The sequence below is a fragment of the Ambystoma mexicanum genome, chromosome 13, assembly GCF_040938575.1.
Source record: "Ambystoma mexicanum isolate Mex_15411 chromosome 13, UKY_AmexF1_1, whole genome shotgun sequence".
Classification (NCBI taxonomy): domain Eukaryota; kingdom Metazoa; phylum Chordata; class Amphibia; order Caudata; family Ambystomatidae; genus Ambystoma; species Ambystoma mexicanum.
Genome location: NC_090938.1, coordinates 631,586,878 through 631,610,529, shown reverse-complemented (window position 1 = coordinate 631,610,529; position 23,652 = coordinate 631,586,878). Strand labels below are relative to the sequence as shown.

The 23,652-nt window shown below is 47.5% G+C and overlaps 4 non-coding genes across 4 annotated transcripts; all 4 read right to left on the bottom strand.

Moving 5' to 3' along the window:
* Window positions 1-1,798: 1,798 nt before the first annotated feature.
* Window positions 1,799-1,885, bottom strand: TRNASTOP-UCA (transfer RNA opal suppressor (anticodon UCA)). The gene has a single exon. It is a non-coding gene; the product is annotated as a tRNA-Sec (tRNA).
* A 10,661-nt stretch (window positions 1,886-12,546) lies between these two features.
* On the bottom strand, window positions 12,547-12,633 carry TRNASTOP-UCA (transfer RNA opal suppressor (anticodon UCA)). Its single transcript has one exon. It is a non-coding gene; the product is annotated as a tRNA-Sec (tRNA).
* A 3,095-nt stretch (window positions 12,634-15,728) lies between these two features.
* Window positions 15,729-15,814, bottom strand: TRNASTOP-UCA (transfer RNA opal suppressor (anticodon UCA)). The gene has a single exon. It is a non-coding gene; the product is annotated as a tRNA-Sec (tRNA).
* A 2,399-nt stretch (window positions 15,815-18,213) lies between these two features.
* On the bottom strand, window positions 18,214-18,300 carry TRNASTOP-UCA (transfer RNA opal suppressor (anticodon UCA)). Its single transcript has one exon. It is a non-coding gene; the product is annotated as a tRNA-Sec (tRNA).
* Between the last annotated feature and the right edge of the window lie 5,352 nt (window positions 18,301-23,652).

Below are 23,652 nucleotides of genomic sequence, written 5' to 3'. Positions count from 1 at the left end.
CGCACACGCATCACGTTCTCCTCACTGTTTTTTTCAGCATTTTTAACTAGAAATGTTGAGCACAGGGTAATAATAATTTCTTCTTTGTATCGCTCTTTAGCCAAAAGCGCTTTACAGAGATCAAGTTTATAAAACGATTTTTGCCCAATCGAAATTTGTGTTCATTTTATCGACCTCGGAATGATGAGAGGCGGAGCTGACCTTCCAGGGATTCACAGCAGCTTCCTGCAAATTGCAGCAGCGAGCGCTCAACCTGCTGAGCTATCTCACCAGCTGCCCAGTACATGGGGAACGGTAGTGATATTACCGCTAAAACACTAGAGGTGGTGGAAGGAAGAATGAGAGGCAAGTGGGCAATGTGAGGCAAGGCTGTGAATATACATTATCCCGTTAGATTCCACACACACCCAGCTGAGTGTCCTCGAGCCACCGCTGTGGGTGCTGCTGGGGTGGAAGGGTGAACACCTGCTGGAGATCTTCAGTAGAGTGCAGAACTGTATTGAGGAGGTGCAGGAAGTCAAATGCCCTCAGGGTAAAGGGGTTCCTTCCACTTGAGAGCAAAGCAAAGGGCCTACATCTGGAAGCCGTGCAAGGCGATACTGGAGTTTTGAGGCAATGCTGACTTTGAGAGCGGGAGATGATGAATGGCCGTCTATGGTGAGGTGGCTTAGGCTAGCTAGCAGGACTAGCAATGCTGACCTTGAGAGGGGAGGTGATGAATGGTGTTCTGTGGTGAGGCGAGGCGCTTAGGCTAGCTTGCAGGGCTAGCAATGCTGACTTTGAGAGGGGAGGTGATGAATGGTGGTCTGTGGTGAGGTGGCTTACGCTAGCTAGCAGGGCTAGCAATGTTGACCTTGAGAGGGGAGGTGATGAATGGTGGTCTGTGGTGAGGCACTTAGGCTAGCTAGCAGGGCTGGCAATGCTGATTTTGAGAGGGGAGGTGATGAATGGTGGTCTGTGGTGAGGTGGCTTAGGCTAGCTAGCAGGGCTAGCAATGCTGACTTTGAGCGTTGAGATGATGAATGGTGGTCTATGGTGAGGTGGGCTGCTGACTATGAGAGGGGAGATGATGAATGGTGGTCTATGGTGAGATGGCTTAGGCTAGCTAGCAGGGCTAGCACTGCTGATTTGAGCGTGGAGATGATGCATGGTGGTCTATGGTGAGGTGGCTTAGGCTAGCTAGCAGGGCTAGCAATGCTGACTTTGAGAGAGGAGATGATGAATGATGGTCTGTGGTGAGGCGGATTAGGCTAGCTAGCAGGGCTAGCAATTCTGACTTTCAGAGGGGAGATGATGAATGGTGGCCTATGGTGAGGTGGCTTAGGCTAGCTGGCAGGGCTAGCAATGCTGACTTTGAGGTTGGAGATGATGAATGGTGGTCTATGGTGAGATGGCTTAGGTTAGTTAGCAGGGCTAGCAATGCTGACTTTGAGGGTGGAGATGATGAATGGTGGTCTATGGTGAGCCCATGCAGTATCAGCAGACATTGTGCAGGCAAAAACAATGTATTCCCAGGAGGAGTAAGGGGTGTGACCACATAGGTTATATCAAAGGGGGCCTGGTTATTTGCATCGTCAAAAAGGTTAAAAGTGAAATCACATTCCTAATCCCCCGAAAAGGTGCTGCCTTCCTGTGCATCATCAGAAGAACTGCTGGCACCGCATGCTGTTAATCACTAGAGATGGGTATTTATGATTGGTACAATTCTTTTTTCTGTGATATAAATCCAGGCACTAAATGATTACTATAGACTCAATAAGATAAAAAATACACATCATAGGAAACAGAGAAACATAACTGTCCAGAAGGTGGAATTGAACCACTCTGTTGTTAAACAGCTACAGGTTTGAAGCCTGCACCCCAGACCACTGAGGGTCATCCCGGCAGTGGCGAAGAGAACAGCACCATATATATGTCACCTGCAAACAGTATCTCTCACTAATAGAGTCGGAAAGAAGCAGTTTGAACTGAATTAAACCGAGTTTCTGCTTCAGGCCAGGGGACATCCATTATTGATAACCTTAACTGTCCTGCCTTGAGAGAAAAAAAATCAAGGAAAACGACGCCACTACTTGTATGTAAATCACTCCATGGACTTCTGGGTAACTTGGAAGGAGCTGCAGCTTCCTTGTATAATGTGGTCAAAGTACAGGCAATACGTTCTTCACATGTGGCGATGCTGGCAGCGCTTTGAAATCCCTGAGCTTTTCCGTGGAATTATCTATCAACTGATTTATTTTTAGTATTAGTAGAGCGCAGAGTTCACCACCAGGGTGGCCTCTTGGCACTTTGAGTGTATTGTACATAATGCATTTACAGGAATTATAACGTGTAAACCTATGTGGGGAGCAGTAGAGGCTGTACAGGGGTGGGGGATGTTGACCATCGCATGAACATTAGAGGAGGGGGAGGAGACTGGAGAAATCAGGGGAGCAGGGCTGGGGCTCCCCATTCAGTTGCAGCTATCTGCTCGTTTTGCGCTTTAAGTGCACACGCATCACGTTCTCCTCACTGTTTTTTTCCTGCATTTTTTACTAGAAATGGTGAGCACAGTGTAATAATAATGTCTTCTTTGTGTCGCTCTTTAGCCAAAAGCGCTTTACAGAGATCAAGTTTATAAAATTATTTTTGCCCAATCGAAACTCGTGTTCATTTTATCGACCTCGGAATGATGAGAGGCGGAGCTGATCTTGCTGAGATTCACACCAGCTACCTGCAAATTGCAGCAGCGAGCACTCAACCTGCTGAGCTATTTTACGTTCTGCCCAGTACATGGGGAACGGTAGTTATATTGCCGCTAAAACACTAGAGGTGGTGGAAGGAAGAATGAGAGACGAGTGGGCAATGTGGGGCAAGGCTGTGAATATACATCATCCCGTTAGATTCCACACACACCCGGCTGAGTGTCCTCGCGCCACCGCTGTGGGTGCTGCTGGGGGTGGAAGGGTGAACACCTGCTGGGGATCTTCAGTAGAGTGCAGAGTTGCATTGAGGAGGTGCAGGAAGTCAAATGCCATCAGGGTAAAGGGGTTCCTTCCACTTGAGAACAAAGCAAAGGGCTTACATCTGGAAGCGGTGCAAGGCGATGCTGGAGTTTTGAGGGACTGCTGACTTTGAGAGGTTAGATGATGAATGGTGGTCTGTGGTGAGGTGGCTTAGGCTAGCTAGCAGGGCTAGCCATGCTGACTTTGAGAGGGGAGATGATGAATGGTGGTCTATGGTGAGGTGGCTTAGGCTAGCGAGCAGTGCTAGCAATGCTAACCTTGAGAGGGGGAGGTGATGAATGGTGTTCTGTGGTGAGGTGCTTAGGCTAGATAGCAGGGCTAGCAATGCTGACAATGAGAGGGGATCTGATGAATGGTGGTCTGTGTGATAGGTGGCTTAGGCTAGTTAGCAGGACTAGCAATGCTGACTTTGAGAGGGGAGATGATGAATGGTGGTCTGTGGTCAGATGGCTTACGCTAGCTAGCAGGGCTGGCAATGCTGACTTTGAGGGTGCAGATGATGAAGGGTGGTCTATGGTGAGGTGGCTTAGGCTAGCTAGCAGGGCTAGCAATGCTGACTTTGAGAGGGTAGATGATGAATAGTGGTCTATGGTGAGGCTGCTTAGGCTAGCTAGCAGGGCTAGCAATGCTAACTTTGAGAGAAGAGATGATGAATGGTGGTCAATGGCGAGGCTGCTTAGGCTTGCTAGCAGGGGTAGCAATGCTTTGGGAGGGGAGATGATGAAGGGTGGTCTATAGTGAGATGGCTTAGGCCAGCTAGCAGGGCTAGCAATGCTGATTTAGAGAGAAGAGATGATGAATGGTGGTCTATGGTCAGATGGCTTACGCTAGTTAGCAGGGCTAGCAATGCTGACTTTGAGAGGGGAGAGGAGGAATGGTTGTCTATGGCCAGGTGGCTTACGCTAGTTAGCAGGGCTAGCAATGCTGACTTTGAGAGGGGAGATGATGAATGGTGGTCTACGGTGAGATGGTTTATGCTAGCTAGCAGGGCTAGCAATGCTGACTTTGAGGCTGGAGATGATGAATGGTGGTCTGTGGTGAGGTGGCTTAGGCTATCTAGCAGGGCTAGCATTGCTGACTTTGAGAGGGGAGGTGATGAATGGTGGTCTGTGGTGAGGTGGCTTAGGCTAGCTAGCAGGGCTAGCAATGCTGACTTTGAGAGGGGAGATGATGAATGGTGATCTATGGTGAGGTGGCTTAGGCTAGCTAGCAGGGCTACCAATGCTGACTTTGAGAGGGGAGATGATGAATGATGGTCTATGGTGAGATGGCTTAGTTTAGCCATCAGGGCTAGCAATGCTGACTTTGAGGGTGGAGACGATGAATGGTGGTCTATGGTGAGGTGGCTTAGGCTAGCTAGCAGGACTAGCAATGCTGACCTTGAGAGGGCAGGTGGTGAATGGTGTTCTGTGGTGAGGGGCTTAAGCTATCTAGCAGGGCTAGCAATACTGACCTTGAGAGGGGAGGTGATGAATGGTGGTCTGTGGTGAGGCACTTAGGCTAGCTAGCAGGGCTAGCAATGCTGACTTTGAGAGTGTAGGTGATGAATGGTGGTCTGTGGTGAGGTCTCTTAGGCTAGCTAGCAGGGCTAGCAATGCTGACTTCGAGCGTGGAGATGATGAATGGTGGTCTATGGTGAGATGGATTATGCTAGCTAGCAGGGCTAGCACTGCTGATTTGAGCGTGGAGATGATGCATGGTGGTCTATGGTGAGGTGGCTTAGGCTAGCTAGCAGGGCTAGCACTGCTGATTAGAGCGTGGAGATGATGCATGGTGGTCTATGGTGAGGTGGCTTAGGCTAGCTAGCTGGGCTAGCAATGCTGACTTTGAGAGAGGAGATGATGAATGATGTTATGTGGTGAGGCGGTTTAGGCTAGCTAGCAGGGCTAGCAATTCTGACTTTGAGAGGGGAGATGATGAATCGTGGCCTATGGTGAGGTGGCTTTGGCTAGCTAGCAGGGCTACCAATGCTGACTTTGAGAGGGGAGATGATGAATGGTGGTCTATGGTGAGATGGCTTAGTTTAGCCATCAGGGCTAGCAATGCTGACTTTGAGGGTGGAGACGATGAATGGTGGTCTATGGAGAGGTGGCTTAGGCTAGCTAGCAGGACTAGCAATGCTGAATTTGAGAGGGCAGGTGATGAATGGTGTTCTGTGGTGAGGGGCTTAGGCTATCTAGCAGGGCTAGCAATACTGACCTTGAGAGGGGAGGTGATGAATGGTGGTCTGTGGTGTGGCACTTAGGCTACCTAGCAGGGCTAGCAATGCTGACTTCGAGCGTGGAGATGATGAATGGTGGTCTATGGTGAGGTGGCCTGCTGACTTTGAGAGGGGAGATGATGAATGGTGGTCTATGGTGAGATGGATTATGCTAGCTAGCAGGGATAGCACTGCTGATTTGAGCGTGGAGATGATGCATGGTGGTCTATGGTGAGGTGGCTTAGGCTAGCTAGCAGGGCTAGCACTGGTGATTTGAGCGTGAAGATGATGCATGGTGGTCTATGGTGAGGTGGCTTAGGCTAGCTAGCAGGGCTAGCAATGCTGACTTTGAGAGAGGAGATGATGAATGATGGTATGTGGTGAGGCGGTTTAGGCTAGCTAGCAGGGCTAGCAATTCTGACTTTGAGAGGGGAGATGATGAATGGTGGCCTATGGTGAGGTGGCTTAGGCTAGCTAGCAGGGCTAGCAATGCTGACTTTGAGGTTGGAGATGATGAGTGGTGGTCTATGGTGAGATGGCTTAGGCTAGCTAGCAGGGCTAGCAATGCTGAACTTGAGAGGGGAGATGAAGAATGGTGGTCTGTGGTGAGGCGGCTTAGGCTATCTAGCAGGGCTAGCAATACTGACCTTGAGAGGGGAGGTGATGAATGGTGGTCTGTGGTGTGGCACTTAGGCTAGCTAGCAGGGCTAGCAATGCTGACTTTGAGAGTGTAGGTGATGAATGGTGGTCTGTGGTGAGGTCTCTTAGGCTAGCTAGCAGGGCTAGCAATGCTGACTTCGAGCGTGGAGATGATGAATGGTGGTCTATGGTGAGGTGGCCTGCTGACTTTGAGAGGGGAGATGATGAATGGTGGTCTATGGTGAGATGGATTATGCTAGCTAGCAGGGCTAGCACTGCTGATTTGAGCGTGGAGATGATGCATGGTGGTCTATGGTGAGGTGGCTTAGGCTAGCTAGCAGGGCTAGCACTGCTGATTTGAGCGTGAAGATGATGCATGGTGGTCTATGGTGAGGTGGCTTAGGCTAGCTAGCAGGGCTAGCAATGCTGACTTTGAGAGAGGAGATGATGAATGATGGTATGTGGTGAGGCGGTTTAGGCTAGCTAGCAGGGCTAGCAATTCTGACTTTGAGAGGGGAGATGATGAATGGTGGCCTATGGTGAGGTGGCTTAGGCTAGCTAGCAGGGCTAGCAATGCTGACTTTGAGGTTTGAGATGATGAATGGTGGTCTATGGTGAGATGGCTTAGGCTAGTTAGCAGGGCTAGCAATGATTTCTTTGAGAGGGGAGATGAAGAATGGTGGTCTGTGGTGAGGCGGCTTAGGCTAGCTAGCAGGGCTAGTAATTGTGACTTTGAGAGGGGAGATGATGAATGGTGGTCTATGGTGAGGTGGCTTAGGATAGCTAGCAGGGCTAGCAATGCTGACTTTGGGGGTGGAGATGATGAATGGTGGTCTATGGTGAGATGGCCTAGGCTAGTTAGCTGGGCTAGCAATGCTTACTTTGAGAGGGGAGGTGATGAATGGTGGTCTGTAGTGGGGTGGCTTAGGCTTGCTAGCAGGGTAGCAATGCTGACTTGAAGAGGGTAGATGATGAATGGTGGTCTGTGGTTAGGTGGCTTACACTAGCTAGCAGGGCTAGCAATGCTGACCTTGAGAGGGGAGGTGATGAATGGTGGTCTGTGGAGAGGCACCTAGGCTACCTAGCAGGGCCAGCAATGCTGACTTTGAGAGGTGAGTTGATGAACGGTGGTCTGTGGTGAGGTGGCTTAGGCTAGCTAGCAGGGCTAGCAATGCTGACTTTGAGCGTGGAGATGATGAATGGTGGTCTATGGTGAGGTGGCCTGCTGACTTTGAGAGGGGAGATGATGAATGGTGGTCTGTAGTGGGGTGGCTAAGGCTTGCTAGCAGGGCTAGCAATGCTTACTTTGAGAGGGGAGGTGATGAATGGTGGTCTGTAGTGGGGTGGCTTAGGCTTGCTAGCAGGGCTAGCAATGCTGACTTCGAGAGGGTAGATGATGAATGGTGGTCTATGGTGAGATGGCTTAGGCTAGCTAGCAGGGCTAGCAATGCTGACTTTGAGGGTGGAGATGATGAATGGTGTTCTGTGGTGAGGCGCTTAGGCTAGCTAGCAGGGCTAGCAATGCAGACTTTGAGAGGGGGTGATGAAAGGTGGTCTGTGGTTAGGTGGCTTACACTAGCTAGCAGAGCTAGCAATGCTGACCTTGAGAGGGGAGGTGATGAATGGTGGCCTGTGGAGAGGCACTTAGGCTACCTAGCAGGGCCAGCAATGCTGACTTTGAGAGGGGAGGTGATGAATGGTGGTCTGTGGTGAGGTGGCTTAGGCTAGCTAGCAGGCCTAGCAATGCTGACTTTGAGCGTGGAGATGATGAATGGTGGTCTATGGTGAGGTGGCCTGCTGACTTTGAGAGGGGAGATGATGAATGGTGGTCTATGGTGAGATGGCTTAGGCTAGCTAGCAGGGCTAGCAATGCTGACTTTGAGAGAGGAGATGATGAATGATGGTCTGTGGTGAGGCGGATTAGGCTAGTTAGCAGGGCTAGCAATGCTTACTTTGAGAGGGGAGAACACGAATGGTGGTCTGTGGTGAGGCATCTTAGGCTAGCTAGCAGGGCTAGTAATTGTGACTTTGAGAGGGGAGATGATGAATGGTGATCTATCATGAGGTGGCTTAGGCTAGCTAGCAGGGCTAACCATTCTGACTTTGAGAGGGGAGATGATGAATGGTGGTCTATGGTGAGATGGCTTAGTTTAGCCATCAAGGCTAGCAATGCTGACTTTGAGGGTGGAGAGGATGAATGGTGGTCTATGGTGAGGTGCTTAGGCTAGCTAGCAGGACTAGCAATGCTTACTTTGAGAGGGGAGGTGATGAATGGTGGTCTGTAGTGGGGTGGCTTAGGCTTGCTAGCAGGCCTAGCAATGCTGACTTCGAGAGGGTAGATGATGAATGGTGGTCTATGGTGAGATGGTTTAGGCCAGCTAGCAGGACTAGCAATGCTGACTTTGAGAGGGAGATGATGAATGGTGGTCTATGGTGAGATGGCTTAGGTTAGCCATCAGGGATAGCAATGCTGACTTTGAGGGTGGAGAGGATGAATGGTGGTCTGTGGTGGGATGGCTTAGGCTAGCTAGTAGGACTAGTAATGCTGACGTTGAGGGTGGAGATGAAAGGTGGTCTTTTGTGAGGTGGCTTAGGCTAGTTAACAGGGCTAGCAATGCTTACTTTGAGAGGGGAGGTGATGAATGGTGGTCTGTAGTGGGGTGGCTTAGGCTAGCTAGCAGGGCTAGCAATGCTGACTTCGAGAGTGTAGATGATGAATGGTGGTCTATGGTGAGAAGGCTTAGGCTAGCTAGCAGGGCTAGCAATGCTGACTTTGAGAGGGGAGATGATGAATGGTGGTCTATGGTGAGATGACTTAGGCTAGCTAGGAGGGCTAGCAACGCTGACTTTGAGGGCGGAGAGGATGAATGGTGGTCTGTGGTGAGATGGCTTAGGCTAGCTAGTAGGACTAGCAATGCTGATGTTGAGGGTGGAGTTGAATGGTGGTCTGTGGTGAGGTGTCTTAGGCTAGCTAGTAGGACTAGCAATGCTGACGTTGAGGGTGGAGATGAAAGGTGGTCTTTTGTGAGGTGGCTTAGGCTAGTTAGCAGGGCTAGAAATGCTGACTTTGAGAGGGGAGATGATGAATGGTGGTCTATGGTGAGATGGCTTAGGCCAGCTAGCAGGGCTAGCAATGCTGACTTTGAGAGGGGAGATGATGAATGGTGGTCTATGGTGAGATGGCTTAGGTTAGCCTTCAGGGCTAGCAATGCTGACTTTGAGGGTGAAAAGGATGAATGGTGGTCTGTGGTGAGATGGCTTAGGTTAGCTAGTAGGACTAGCAATGCTGACGTTGAGGGTGGAGATGAAAGGTGGTCTTTTGTGAGGTGGCTTAGGCTAGTTAACAGGGCCTGCAATATTTACTTTGAGAGGGGAGGTGATGAATGGTGGTCTGTAGTGGGGTGGCTTAGGCTAGCTAGCAGGGCTAGCAAAGCTGACTTCGAGAGTGTAGATGACGAATGGTGGTCTATGGTGAGGTGGCTTAGGCTAGCTAGCAGGGCTAGCAATGCTGAGTTTGAGAGGGGAGATGAAGAATGGTGGTCTATGATGAGATGACTTAGGCTAGCTAGGAGGGCTAGCAACGCTGACTTTGAGGGCAGAGAGGATGAATGGTGGTCTGTGGTGAGCTGGCTTAGGCTAGCTAGTAGGACTAGCAATGCTGATGTTGAGGGTGGAGTTGAATGGTGGTCTGTGGTGAGGTGGCTTAGGCTAGCTAGCAGGGCTAGCAATGCTGACTTTGAGAGGGGAGATGACGAATGGTGGTCTATAGCCAGATGGCTTATGCTAGTTAGCAGGGCTAGAAATGCTGACTTTGAGAGGCGAGATGATGAATGGTGGTCAATGGTCAGATGGCTTAATCTAGTTAGCATTGCTAGCAATGCTGACTTTGAGAGGGGGAGATGATGAATGGTGGTCTATGGTGAGGTGGCTTAGGCTAGCTAGCAGGACTAGCAATGCTGACCTTGAGAGGTGAGATGATGAATGATGGTCTGTGGTGAGGCGGATTAGGCTAGCTAGCAGGGCTAGCAATTCTGACTTTCAGAGGGGAGATGATGAATGGTGGCCTATGGTGAGGTGGTTTAGGCTAGCTAGCAGGGCTAGCAATGCTGACTTTGAGGATGGAGATGATGAATGGTGGTCTATGGTGAGATGGCTTAGGCTAGTTAGCAGGGCTAGCAATGCTTATTTTGAGAGGGGAGATGACGAATGGTGGTCTGTGGTGAGGCGGCTTAGGCTAGCTAGCAATGCTAGCAATTGTGACTTTGAGAGGGGAGATGATGAATGGTGGTCTATGGTGAGGTGGCTTAGGCTAGCTAGCAGGGCTAGCAATGCTGACTTTGAGCATGGAGATGATGAATGGTGGTCTATGGTGAGGTGGCCTGCTGACTTTGGGAGGGGAGATGATGAATGGTGGTCTATGGTGAGATGGCTTAGGCTAGCTAGCAGGGCTAGCACTGCTGATTTGAGCGTGGAGACGATGCATGGTGGTCTATGGTGAGGTGGCTTAGGCTAGCTAGCAGGGCTAGCAATGCTGACTTTGAGAGAGGAGGTGATGAATGATGGTCTGTGGTGAGGCGGATTAGTCTAGCTAGCTGGGCTAGCAATTCTGACTTTCAGAGGGGAGATGATGAATGGTGGCCTATGGTGAGGTGGCTTAGGCTAGGTAGCGGGGCTAGCAATGCTGACCCTGAGGGTGGAGGTGATGAATGGTTGTCTATGGTGAGATGGCTTAGGCTAGTTAGCAGGGCTAGCAATGCTTATTTTGAGAGGGGAGATGACGAATGGTGGTCTGTGGTGAGGCGGCTTAGGCTAGCTAGCAATGCTAGCAATTGTGACTTTGAGAGGGGAGATGATGAATGGTGGTCTATGGTGAGGTGGCTTAGGCTAGCTAGCAGGGCTAGCAATGCTGACTTTGAGAGGGGAGATGATGAAAGGTGGTCTATGGTGAGATGGCTTAGGCTAGCTAGCAGGGCTAGCACTGCTGATTTGAGCGTGGAGACGATGCATGGTGGTCTATGGTGAGGTGGCTTAGGGTAGCTAGCAGGGCTAGCAATGCTTACTTTGAGAGAGGAGATGATGAATGATGTTCTGTGGTGAGGCGGATTAGTCTAGCTAGCAGGGCTAGCAATTCTGACTTTCAGAGGGGAGATGATGAATGATGGCCTATGGTGAGGTGGCTTAGGCTAGGTAGCAGGGCTAGCAATGCTGACCTTGAGGGTGGAGATGATGAATGGTGGTCTATGGTGAGATGGCTTAGGCTAGTTAGCAGGGCTAGCAATGCTTATTTTGAGAGGGGAGATGACGAATGGTGGTCTGTGGTGAGGCGGCTTAGGCTAGCTAGCAATGCTAGCTATCGTGACTTTGAGAGGGGAGATGATGAATGGTGGTCTATGGTGAGGTGGCTTAGGCTAGCTAGCAGGGCTAGCAATGCTGACTTTGAGGGTGGAGATGATGAAAGGTGGTCTATGGTGAGATGGCTTAGGCTAGTTAGCAGGGCTAGCAATGCTTACTTTGAGAGGGGAGGTCATGAATGGTGGTCTGTAGTGGTGTGGCTTAGGCTTGCTAGCAGGCCTAGCAATGCTGACTTCGAAAGGGTAGATGATGAATGGTGGTCTATGGTGAGATGGCTTAGGCCAGCTAGCAGGGCTAGCAATGCTGACTTTGAGAGGGGAGATGATGAATGGTGGTCTATGGTGAGATGGCTTAGGTTAGCCATCAGGGCTAGCAATGCTGACTTTGAAGGTGGAGAGGATGAATGGTGGTCTCTGGTGAGATGGCTTAGGCTAGCTAGTAGGACTAGCAATGCTGACGTTGAGGGAGGAGATGAAAGGTGGTCTTTTGTGAGGTGGCTTAGGCTAGTTAACAGGTCTAGCAATGCTTACTTTGAGAGGGGAGGTGATGAATGGTGGTCTGTAGTGGGGTGGCTTAGGCTAGCTAGCAGGGCTAGCAATGCTGACTTCGAGAGTGTAGATGATGAATGGTGGTCTATGGTGAGATGGCTTAGGCTAGCTAGCAGGGCTAGCAATGCTGACTTTGAGAGGGGAGATGATGAATGATGGTCTATGGTGAGATGACTTAGGCTAGCTAGGAGGGCTAGCAATGCTGACTTTGAGGGCAGAGAGGATGAATGGTGGTCTGTGGTGAGATGGCTTAGGCTAGCTAGTAGGACTAGCAATGCTGATGTTGAGGGTGGAGTTGAATGGTGGTCTGTGGTGAGGTGGCTTAGGCTAGCTAGCAGGGCTAGCAATGCTGACTTTTAGAGGGGAGATGATGAATTGTAGTCTATAGTGAGGTGGCTTAGGCTAGCTAGCAGGGCTAGCAACGCTGACTTTGAGGGTGGAGATGATGAATGGTGGTCTATGTTGAGCCCATGCAGTATCATCAGACATTGTTTGTGCAGGCAAAAACAGTGTATTCCCAGGGGGAGTAAGGGGGTGTGACCACATAGGTTATATCAAAGTGGGCCTGGTTATTTGCATCGTCAAAAAAGGTTAAAAGTGAAATCACATTGCTAATCCCCTGAAAAGGTGCAGCCTTCCTGTGCATCATCAGAAGAACTGCTGGCACCGCATGCTGTTAATCACTAGAGATGGGTATTTATGATTGGTACAATTCTTTTTTCTGTGATATAAATCCAGGCACTAAATGATTACCATGGACCCAAGATAAAAATGCTGATCACTGGAAAAAGAAACACAGATCCGCCCAGAAGGTGGAATTGAACCACTCTGTCGCTAAACAGCTACAGGTTTGAAGCCTGCACCCCAGGCCACTGAGGCTCATCCGGGCAGTGGTGGAGCAGAACAACACCATATATATGTCACCTGTAAACAGTATCTCTAACTAATAGAGTGGGAAAGAAGCCTTTTGAACTGAATTAAACTGGGTTTCTGCTTCAGGTTTAGGACACCATTATTGATAACCTTAACTGTCCTGCTTTGATAGAAACAAATCAAGGAAAACGACGCCACTACTTGTATGTAAATCACTGCATGGACTTCTGGGTAACTTGGAAGGAGCTGCTGCTTCCTTGTATAATGTGGTCAAAGTACAGGCAATATGTTCTTCACATGTGGCGATGCTGGCAGCGCCTTGAAATCCCTGATGCTGATCCGTGGAATTATCTATGAACTGATTTATGTTTAGTATTAGTAGAGCACAGAGTTCACCACCAGGGTGGCCTCTTGGCACTTTGTGTGTATTGTACATAATGCATTTACAGGAATTATAACGTGTACACCTATCTGGGGAGCAGTAGAGGCTGTACAAGGGTGGGGGAGGTTGACAATCGCATGATCATTAGAGGAGGGGGAGCAGACTAGAGAAATCAGGGGAGCAGGGCTGGGGCTCCCCATTCAGTGGCAGTTATCTGCTGTTTTTGCTCTTTAAGCGCACACGCATCACGTTCTCCTCACTGTTTTTTTCAGCATTTTTAACTAGAAATGTTGAGCACAGGGTAATAATAATTTCTTCTTTGTATCGCTCTTTAGCCAAAAGCGCTTTACAGAGATCAAGTTTATAAAACGATTTTTGCCCAATCGAAATTTGTGTTCATTTTATCGACCTCGGAATGATGAGAGGCGGAGCTGACCTTCCAGGGATTCACAGCAGCTTCCTGCAAATTGCAGCAGCGAGCGCTCAACCTGCTGAGCTATCTCACCAGCTGCCCAGTACATGGGGAACGGTAGTGATATTACCGCTAAAACACTAGAGGTGGTGGAAGGAAGAATGAGAGGCAAGTGGGCAATGTGAGGCAAGGCTGTGAATATACATTATCCCGTTAGATTCCACACACACCCAGCTGAGTGTCCTCGAGCCACCGCTGTGGGTGCTGCTGGGGTGGAAGGGTGAACACCTGCTGGAGATCTTCAGTAGAGTGCAGAACTGTATTGAGGAGGTGCAGGAAGTCAAATGCCCTCAGGGTAAAGGGGTTCCTTCCACTTGAGAGCAAAGCAAAGGGCCTACATCTGGAAGCCGTGCAAGGCGATACTGGAGTTTTGAGGCAATGCTGACTTTGAGAGCGGGAGATGATGAATGGCCGTCTATGGTGAGGTGGCTTAGGCTAGCTAGCAGGACTAGCAATGCTGACCTTGAGAGGGGAGGTGATGAATGGTGTTCTGTGGTGAGGCGAGGCGCTTAGGGTAGCTTGCAGGGCTAGCAATGCTGACTTTGAGAGGGGAGGTGATGAATGGTGGTCTGTGGTGAGGTGGCTTACGCTAGCTAGCAGGGCTAGCAATGTTGACCTTGAGAGGGGAGGTGATGAATGGTGGTCTGTGGTGAGGCACTTAGGCTAGCTAGCAGGGCTGGCAATGCTGATTTTGAGAGGGGAGGTGATGAATGGTGGTCTGTGGTGAGGTGGCTTAGGCTTGCTAGCAGGCCTAGCAATGCTGACTTCGAAAGGGTAGATGATGAATGGTGGTCTATGGTGAGATGGCTTAGGCTAGTTAGCAGGGCTAGCAATGCTTACTTTGAGAGGGGAGGTGATGAATGGTGGTCTGTAGAGGGGTGGCTTAGGCTTGCTAGCAGGACTAGCAATGCAGACTTCGAGAGGGTAGATGATGAATGGTGGTCTATGGTGAGATGGCTTAGGCCAGCTAGCAGGGCTAGCAATGCTGACTTTGAGAGGGGAGATGATGAATGGTGGTCTATGGTGAGATGGCTTAGGTTAGCCATCAGGGCTATCAATGCTGACTTTGAAGGTGGAGAGGATGAATGGTGGTCTCTGGTGAGATGGCTTAGGCTAGCTAGTAGGACTAGCAATGCTGACGTTGAGGGAGGAGATGAAAGGTGGTCTTTTGTGAGGTGGCTTAGGCTAGTTAACAGGTCTAGCAATGCTTACTTTGAGAGGGGAGGTGATGAATGGTGGTCTGTAGTGGGGTGGCTTAGGCTAGCTAGCAGGGCTAGCAATGCTGACTTCGAGAGTGTAGATGATGAATGGTGGTCTATGGTGAGATGGCTTAGGCTAGCTAGCAGGGCTAGCAATGCTGACTTTGAGAGGGGAGATGATGAATGATGGTCTATGGTGAGATGGCTTAGGCTAGCTAGGAGGGCTAGCAATGCTGACTTTGAGGGCAGAGAGGATGAATGGTGGTCTGTGGTGAGATGGCTTAGGCTAGCTAGTAGGACTAGCAATGCTGATGTTGAGGGTGGAGTTGAATGGTGGTCTGTGGTGAGGTGGCTTAGGCTAGCTAGCAGGTCTAGCAATGCTGACTTTTAGAGGGGAGATGATGAATGGTAGTCTATAGTGAGGTGGCTTAGGCTAGCTAGCAGGGCTAGCAATGCTGACTTTGAGAGGGGAGATGATGAATGATGGTCTATGGTGAGATGACTTAGGCTAGCTAGGAGGGCTAGCAATGCTGACTTTGAGGGCAGAGAGGATGAATGGTGGTCTGTGGTGAGATGGCTTAGGCTAGCTAGCAGGGCTTGCAATGCTGGCTTTTAGAGGGGAGATGATGAATGGTAGTCTATAGTGAGGTGGCTTAGGCTAGCTAGCAGGGCTAGCAACGCTGACTTTGAGGGTGGAGATGATGAATGGTGGTCTATGGTGAGCCCATGCAGTATCATCAGACATTGTTTGTGCAGGCAAAAACAGTGTATTCCCAGGAGGAGTAAGGGGGTGTGACCACATAGGTTATATCAAAGTGGGCCTGGTTATTTGCATCGTCAAAAAAGGTTAAAAGTGAAATCACATTGCTAATCCCCTGAAAAGGTGCAGCCTTCCTGTGCATCATCAGAAGAACTGCTGGCACCGCATGCTGTTAATCACTAGAGATGGGTATTTATGATTGGTACAATTCTTTTTTCTGTGATATAAATCCAGGCACTAAATGATTACCATGGACCCAAGATAAAAATGCTGATCACAGGAAAAAGAAACACATATCCGCCCAGAAGGTGGAATTGAACCACTCTGTCCTAAACAGCTACAGGTTTGAAGCCTGCACCCCAGACCACTGAGGCTCATCCGGGCAGTGGTGGAGCAGAACAACACCATATATATGTCACCTGTAAACAGTATCACTAACTAATAGAGTGGGAAAGAAGCCTTTTGAACTGAATTAAACTGAGTTTCTGCTTCAGGTTTAGGACACCATTATTGATAACCTTAACTGTCCTGCTTTGATAGAAACAAATCAAGGAAAACGACGCCACTACTTGTATGTAAATCACTGCATGGACTTCTGGGTAACTTGGAAGGAGCTGCTGCTTCCTTGTATAATGTGGTCAAAGTACAGGCAATATGTTCTTCACATGTGTCGATGCTGGCAGCGCCTTGAAATCCCTGATGCTGATCCGTGGAATTATCTATGAACTGATTTATGTTTAGTATTAGTAGAGCACAGAGTTCACCACCAGGGTGGCCTCTTGGCACTTTGTGTGTATTGTACATAATGCATTTACAGGAATTATAACGTGTACACCTATCTGGGGAGCAGTAGAGGCTGTACAAGGGTGGGGGAGGTTGACAATCGCATGATCATTAGAGGAGGGGGAGCAGACTAGAGAAATCAGGGGAGCAGGGCTGGGGCTCCCCATTCAGTGGCAGCTATCTGCTGTTTTTGCTATTTAAGCGCACACGCATCACGTTCTCCTCACTGTTTTTTTCAGCATTTTTAACTAGAAATGTTGAGCACAGGGTAATAATAATGTCTTCTTTGTATCGCTCTTTAGCCAAAAGCGCTTTACAGAGATCAAGTTTATAAAACGATTTTTGCCCAATCGAAATTTGTGTTCATTTTATCGACCTCGGAATGATGAGAGGCGGAGCTGACCTTCCAGGGATTCACAGCAGCTTCCTGCAAATTGCAGCAGCGAGCGCTCAACCTGCTGAGCTATCTCACCAGCTGCCCAGTACATGGGGAACGGTAGTGATATTACCGCTAAAACACTAGAGGTGGTGGAAGGAAGAATGAGAGGCAAGTGGGCAATGTGAGGCAAGGCTGTGAATATACATTACCCCGTTAGATTCCACACACACCCAGCTGAGTGTCCTCGAGCCACCGCTGTGGGTGCTGCTGGGGTGGAAGGGTGAACACCTGCTGGAGATCTTCAGTAGAGTGCAGAACTGTATTGAGGAGGTGCAGGAAGTCAAATGCCCTCAGGGTAAAGGGGTTCCTTCCACTTGAGAGCAAAGCAAAGGGCCTACATCTGGAAGCCGTGCAAGGCGATACTGGAGTTTTGAGGCAATGCTGACTTTGAGAGCGGGAGATGATGAATGGCCGTCTATGGTGAGGTGGCTTAGGCTAGCTAGCAGGACTAGCAATGCTGACCTTGAGAGGGGAGGTGATGAATGGTGTTCTGTGGTGAGGCGAGGCGCTTAGGCTAGCTTGCAGGGCTAGCAATGCTGACTTTGAGAGGGGAGGTGATGAATGGTGGTCTGTGGTGAGGTGGCTTACGCTAGCTAGCAGGGCTAGCAATGTTGACCTTGAGAGGGGAGGTGATGAATGGTGGTCTGTGGTGAGGCACTTAGGCTAGCTAGCAGGGCTGGCAATGCTGATTTTGAGAGGGGAGGTGATGAATGGTGGTCTGTGGTGAGGTGGCTTAGGCTAGCTAGCAGGGCTAGCAATGCTGGCTTTGAGCGTTGAGATGATGAATGGTGGTCTATGGTGAGGTGGGCTGCTGACTTTGAGAGGGGAGATGATGAATGGTGGTCTATGGTGAGATGGCTTAGGCTAGCTAGCAGGGCTAGCACTGCTGATTTGAGCGTGGAGATGATGCATGGTGGTCTATGGTGAGGTGGCTTAGGCTAGCTAGCAGGGCTAGCAATGCTGACTTTGAGAGAGGAGATGATGAATGATGGTCTGTGGGTAGGCGGATTAGGCTAGCTAGCAGGGCTAGCAATTCTGACTTTCAGAGAGGAGATGATGAATGGTGGCCTATGGTGAGGTGGCTTAGGCTAGCTGGCAGGGCTAGCAATGCTGACTTTGAGGTTGGAGATGATGAATGGTGGTCTATGGTGAGATGGCTTAGGTTAGTTAGCAGGGCTAGCAATGCTGACTTTGAGGGTGGAGATGATGAATGGTGGTCTATGGTGAGCCCATGCAGTATCAGCAGACATTGTGCAGGCAAAAACAATGTATTCCCAGGAGGAGTAAGGGGTGTGACCACATAGGTTATATCAAAGGGGGCCTGGTTATTTGCATCGTCAAAAAGGTTAAAAGTGAAATCACATTCCTAATCCCCCGAAAAGGTGCTGCCTTCCTGTGCATCATCAGAAGAACTGCTGGCACCGCATGCTGTTAATCACTAGAGATGGGTATTTATGATTGGTACAATTCTTTTTTCTGTGATATAAATCCAGGCACTAAATGATTACTATAGACTCAATAAGATAAAAAATACACATCATAGGAAACAGAGAAACATAACTGTCCAGAAGGTGGAATTGAACCACTCTGTTGTTAAACAGCTACAGGTTTGAAGCCTGCACCCCAGACCACTGAGGGTCATCCGGGCAGTGGCGAAGAGAACAGCACCATATATATGTCACCTGCAAACAGTATCTCTCACTAATAGAGTCGGAAAGAAGCAGTTTGAACTGAATTAAACCGAGTTTCTGCTTCAGGCCAGGGGACATCCATTATTGATAACCTTAACTGTCCTGCCTTGAAAGAAAAAAAATCAAGGAAAACGACGCCACTACTTGTATGTAAATCACTGCATGGACTTCTGGGTAACTTGGAAGGAGCTGCAGCTTCCTTGTATAATGTGGTCAAAGTACAGGCAATACGTTCTTCACATGTGGCGATGCTGGCAGCGCTTTGAAATCCCTGAGCTTTTCCGTGTAATTATCTATCAACTGATTTATTTTTAGTATTAGTAGAGCGCAGAGTTCACCACCAGGGTGGCCTCTTGGCACTTTGAGTGTATTGTACATAATGCATTTACAGGAATTATAACGTGTAAACCTATCTGGGGAGCAGTAGAGGCTGTACAGGGGTGGGGGATGTTGACCATCGCATGAACATTAGAGGAGGGGGAGGAGACTGGAGAAATCAGGGGAGCAGGGCTGGGGCTCCCCATTCAGTTGCAGCTATCTGCTCGTTTTGCGCTTTAAGTGCACACGCATCACGTTCTCCTCACTGTTTTTTTTCCTGCATTTTTTACTAGAAATGGTGAGCACAGTGTAATAAAAGTTTCTTCTTTGTGTCGCTCTTACGCACTGTGACTGTACTTCAACTGCTCATCTACTTTTGAATAGTCTTACTATTACCTTAGCTTAATTTCGTTATGTCTTGCTGTCCAGACAGCTTAAAGACCTGTGACAGTATTTTTTTATCTTTACTACTTTGTTACTTCATATATTTATTTGGAATTTTGTCATTACAATTATGGGCACCCATTGGTGATGCCCCATAAATACTTCATTTTTAATTTTTGTGGGCCCTGGCCGACTTTACAACAGTATTCGTGACCAGATAGCCATAGGACCTGTGACAGTATTTTTTCTATCTTCATTATTCTAATGTTTAATTTTTTTCGGATTTTATCATCACAATTATGGGCACCTATTGATGATGCCCCATAAATATTTGGTTTGTCATTTTTGTGGGCCCTGGCCGATTTTACATCATTAATTGTGACCACCTGCATCTCACAGAAACAAGGTGGTCACATGCTAAACAAAAGAACCGTTGCCTAGACAACGGCTTCACACTGCAGTCTGAGTCACTGCCCTGCAGCTGCACAGTGGAGGATCGTTTCTCTCTGTGTATTACAAGGTAAGAATCTGATTACAATCCTTCTCTTTGACCAAGTATGAGTGTAAAACACAGTATCTAATTGGATCCTTTATGATCCACAGATTGGTTTCCTTGTAAGCACGAGTGGATTTTCTCCATGCCTTTGTGCATAATGTCATTTACAACCCACTGCTGAGTGGGCATGAACGCAGGACGTTCTGTTTTTCACCACTGACCACACCAATGAGGTAAATCCACACCTAATATTCTTTGGATTCATTTATTTACCTTATAAATCACTTACGGCATTTTTCTTTTTCTTTTTTCTTTTTTGCTATTGATATTTACCCATGATGTAACATCTACTGATTGGTATGTTTCCTTTCATTTTTTTCAATGTATGTTTCGTTTGAATTGTCACCATTATATGAATTTATGTCACATACTTGCATTTGTTATGCTATATACTTGCTTGCTGGACTTATATAATTAGACTCGCCCTGATGAAGGAAATAATTTCCGAAATGCATTGGCTTTTTTAGTCTAATACATGTGGATTATGGCAACTGCTTCCTCACTAAGGATTATTAGTGATAGCTTTTTGTTTGAACTATTATGGATAAATCATTTTTGATATGAATCAGAAAGACTCATTTTCCTTTCTCTAAGAAGTATGGTATATTATGGATACTTGAACATATTGTCGTGAATCAGATATAAATACGTGCCCATCTTGGGCCCCATATGAGAGCGGTTGTGTGACCCAGTATTATTACTTGGTCTCCAGCGTGTGTTGCAATTATAAGTCCGGGTGTCTCAAGACTTGTCACAGCCAGCTCCTTTTCAATTGGATGTATATTCTTTTTTGAAACATTTGATTTTTACTTGAATATTCTGAACATTTTTTGAATACATGGTGGTGCCCACTCTCTTCTCTGTTTATTTATGATTGGTACAATTCTTTTTTCTGTGATATAAATCCAGGCACTAAATCATTACTATGGACCCAACAAGATAAACATACTGATCACAGGAAAAAGAGAAGCAAAACCGCCCAGAAGGTGGAATTGAACCACTCTGTTGCTAAACAGATGTCACCACTGGGAGAGACTAAAACAATTTGGGGAGGTGATCTAAACACAATCCTCGATCCGCTGAAAGACAGGACATCCAGAGGCCACAAAAATCATACCGGAGTGGCATTAACCATTTTACAAGGTATGGCCGCACTACCCCTCGCAGACGCATGTAGATAGATACATGCCACCCAGTAAGAATACACTTTTCACTCACAATTACATGGCTCCAGCTCCCGTATTGATTACTGGCTATGCTCCCCTGAATACATCCCTAATGTGAGAGATTGTGTCATACTCCCACGTACATTGTCAGACCACTCACCAGTCCTACTACACTTAGAGTTAGCAGATATTGACCAAAGCCCACGAAACCGGCAGATGCCACCAGTGCTATTAAAAGATGACTCAGTGATAGAGCCACTGCGTGTAGACATAACCGACATCTTCGACCGCAATATGGGCTCAGTGGGGACGATGGCCACTGTGATGGAATCCTTTAAGGTCTGGCTAAGAGGGCATCTGCTATCACGCTCACTGGGGAAATAACTAAACCAAGCTGAACACATGCTGAAGTCCCTACAAAATATATACTGACGAGCACCGGGCATTGAAACACCCAAGCCATTGCAGGACGAACTAACTAGATTTAGATCCCTAGCGGAACGAGAAACATGTATATTACACACCCAATACGATAAGGCCAAAAGATATAGGGAGGGTAATAAAGCAAGTAGATCCCTGGCCAACCTCATCAAAGCTGAACTTGGGATAAGACCTATCACGGGTATAATGGGGACAGACGGCACAGTACACTCAGAAGCACGAAAGGTTAATGAGGTGTTCTTGGAGTTCTACTGTAAGTGATACGAAAACATGGATCTAGTGACACCAGGCAAACTCGACCAGTATATGGATTAATTCCCATTACCTGCGCTAGAACGGGGCGAAGGAGAGATCTGTAAGGATATTTGGCATGTTACAGCACAAGTAGCATTACAGCACTACTGCACAAGTAGCATTACAGCACTACTGCACAAGTAGCATTTTTTTTTTGCAGCACCACCACAAGGGTGCGGTGCATTGCTATATGGGTTAGCAGATTAACAAGGAAAGACAGGCTATTCAGTCAAAAAACGATTTTAACATATAAGATGCAAAGCTATTTTTACAGTTAAAAGCACACGTGTTCATTTAAAAATGCACACTATTTTTCACCTGAAATGCCTATATTGCTAGAGACACATTTGAAAATTAACAGCTAACATATTAACCATTAACCTGACTAATAAAACCTTATTTTAATATAACTCACTAATAAAATGTGTTCTCTACTGCAGAATTAGGCATACTTTGAAAACCAGTTAAATGAGTGTGCAGATTTTTTCCTCTCTTCTCTGCCTGATTATCCGTGTTGTTGTGCACAGTAACTGCAGGAGGAAGGAAGTCAGATTTGCAACAATTGCAAATGTATAAGCGAAGCTATTGTTTAAAAGTAGGAGGATGAGAGATGATGGATTTCATTGGAACACGTCATAAAGAGGGCTGAGAGGAAAGTTTTAGTGGGCAGTAGCAGGGAAAAAGACAGGCAGACATCTTTCTGCACTACTGGGGAGAAGACCTGGCTGTGGGGGTGTCCTGCTGCAGTCGAGACAGGGGAAAGCTGAAAGAATTACCTTTCCACTGGCAGAGGCAGTCCTATCTGAAAAAGCTGAGAATTCCAGGCAATGACCCCGGCTTGAGAAGGCAAGCGTTCCTTTTTGTTGGAGTTAAGCCAAGAGAGCTACATTCACAGAGAGAATCCTCTGAACAGATAAGGTAATTACCTAACTGGGGGAGCTGTGTGTGTGCACGAAAGTATGCAGTCAGTGTAGAAAAATGAAAGTCCCGTGCGTGTCTTAATCAAGTGCTAATGTTGCAATTTAAGTTCTGTTCTCCGCCACTATAATTGCAGTGTGTCATTGAAAATGCTTTGATTGTTCCCTTTTATTGCTGTAAAGAATGAGATCATGTCTAAATGCAAATTTTATAATACAGAAAATATTTGAAAACAGACGGGTGGTTTATTTTCTATTTACCATTACAATGCCAATGATGTGGGGAGATTTTTAAACAGTGCAATGGTCATTTTAAGACAGATGTGTGTATGTCAGAATCAGTATGAATAATTGTGAGTGACTGTAGTATAACTTGTTGGAGGTACATGAGCCAACGGGAAGAGAGACTCTCTGAACATAGCTCCCTACCGTATATAAGGTAGTGGAAATTACCACAAGACTACCACATATAGCTCTCTGTCGTAAATAAGTCAGTGAGTTTGCCCATGGTGGCGCACCAACACTATCCCTGGAAATTGTGGTTTCCCTAGAATGCAGGTCTGAGGTCTCTCTAGTGATCACACGAAAAATCTAAGCGAAGATAAGGGATTCTGGACATTGGGGCCACAAATAAAACAAGGGAATTATGCTCACCAAAATACCACCAACCACGTATACCAAATATGCAGGTCTGGGTGCTGAAATAATGCATGTCCATTGTATTATTGTTGCACATGGCCAAATCTGAATACAAAGAGTGATTATTGCTAAGTTATTTCTCGGCGGTAATAAAATACCGTCAGGCCCCAAATCTCCACAAAATACCCTACATATTTATGGTGCGTTGCAGGCCGGGAAAGTGATCATAGAGTACCTACTGGGCGTGGCAAGCGTGTCTCACACTGCCATTTGCACATTAAAGGGAACCCATTTTATAATAGCAGTGTGCCACTAAAAACGAATTTCAGAATGTCACAAAGGGAAACCACATTCTCAGATCTAGTGCAATATTTAGAGGCAAAGTTATTTGCACATGGGAATTGGTCTTCGAACAGTACCTTAGAATGGAGTAACCGCATTCAGGGTGAGGTGCAGAAAGAAAAACTAGACAATATTTTTGCAGAAGGCAGCATAATTCAGGTCTGCCTTACAAGATTATTGAATGCAGCCGATAAAAGTGCAGAGAAAGACTGTTTAATACGGCTATGCGGCAAAATATGGTTTATTTTAAAC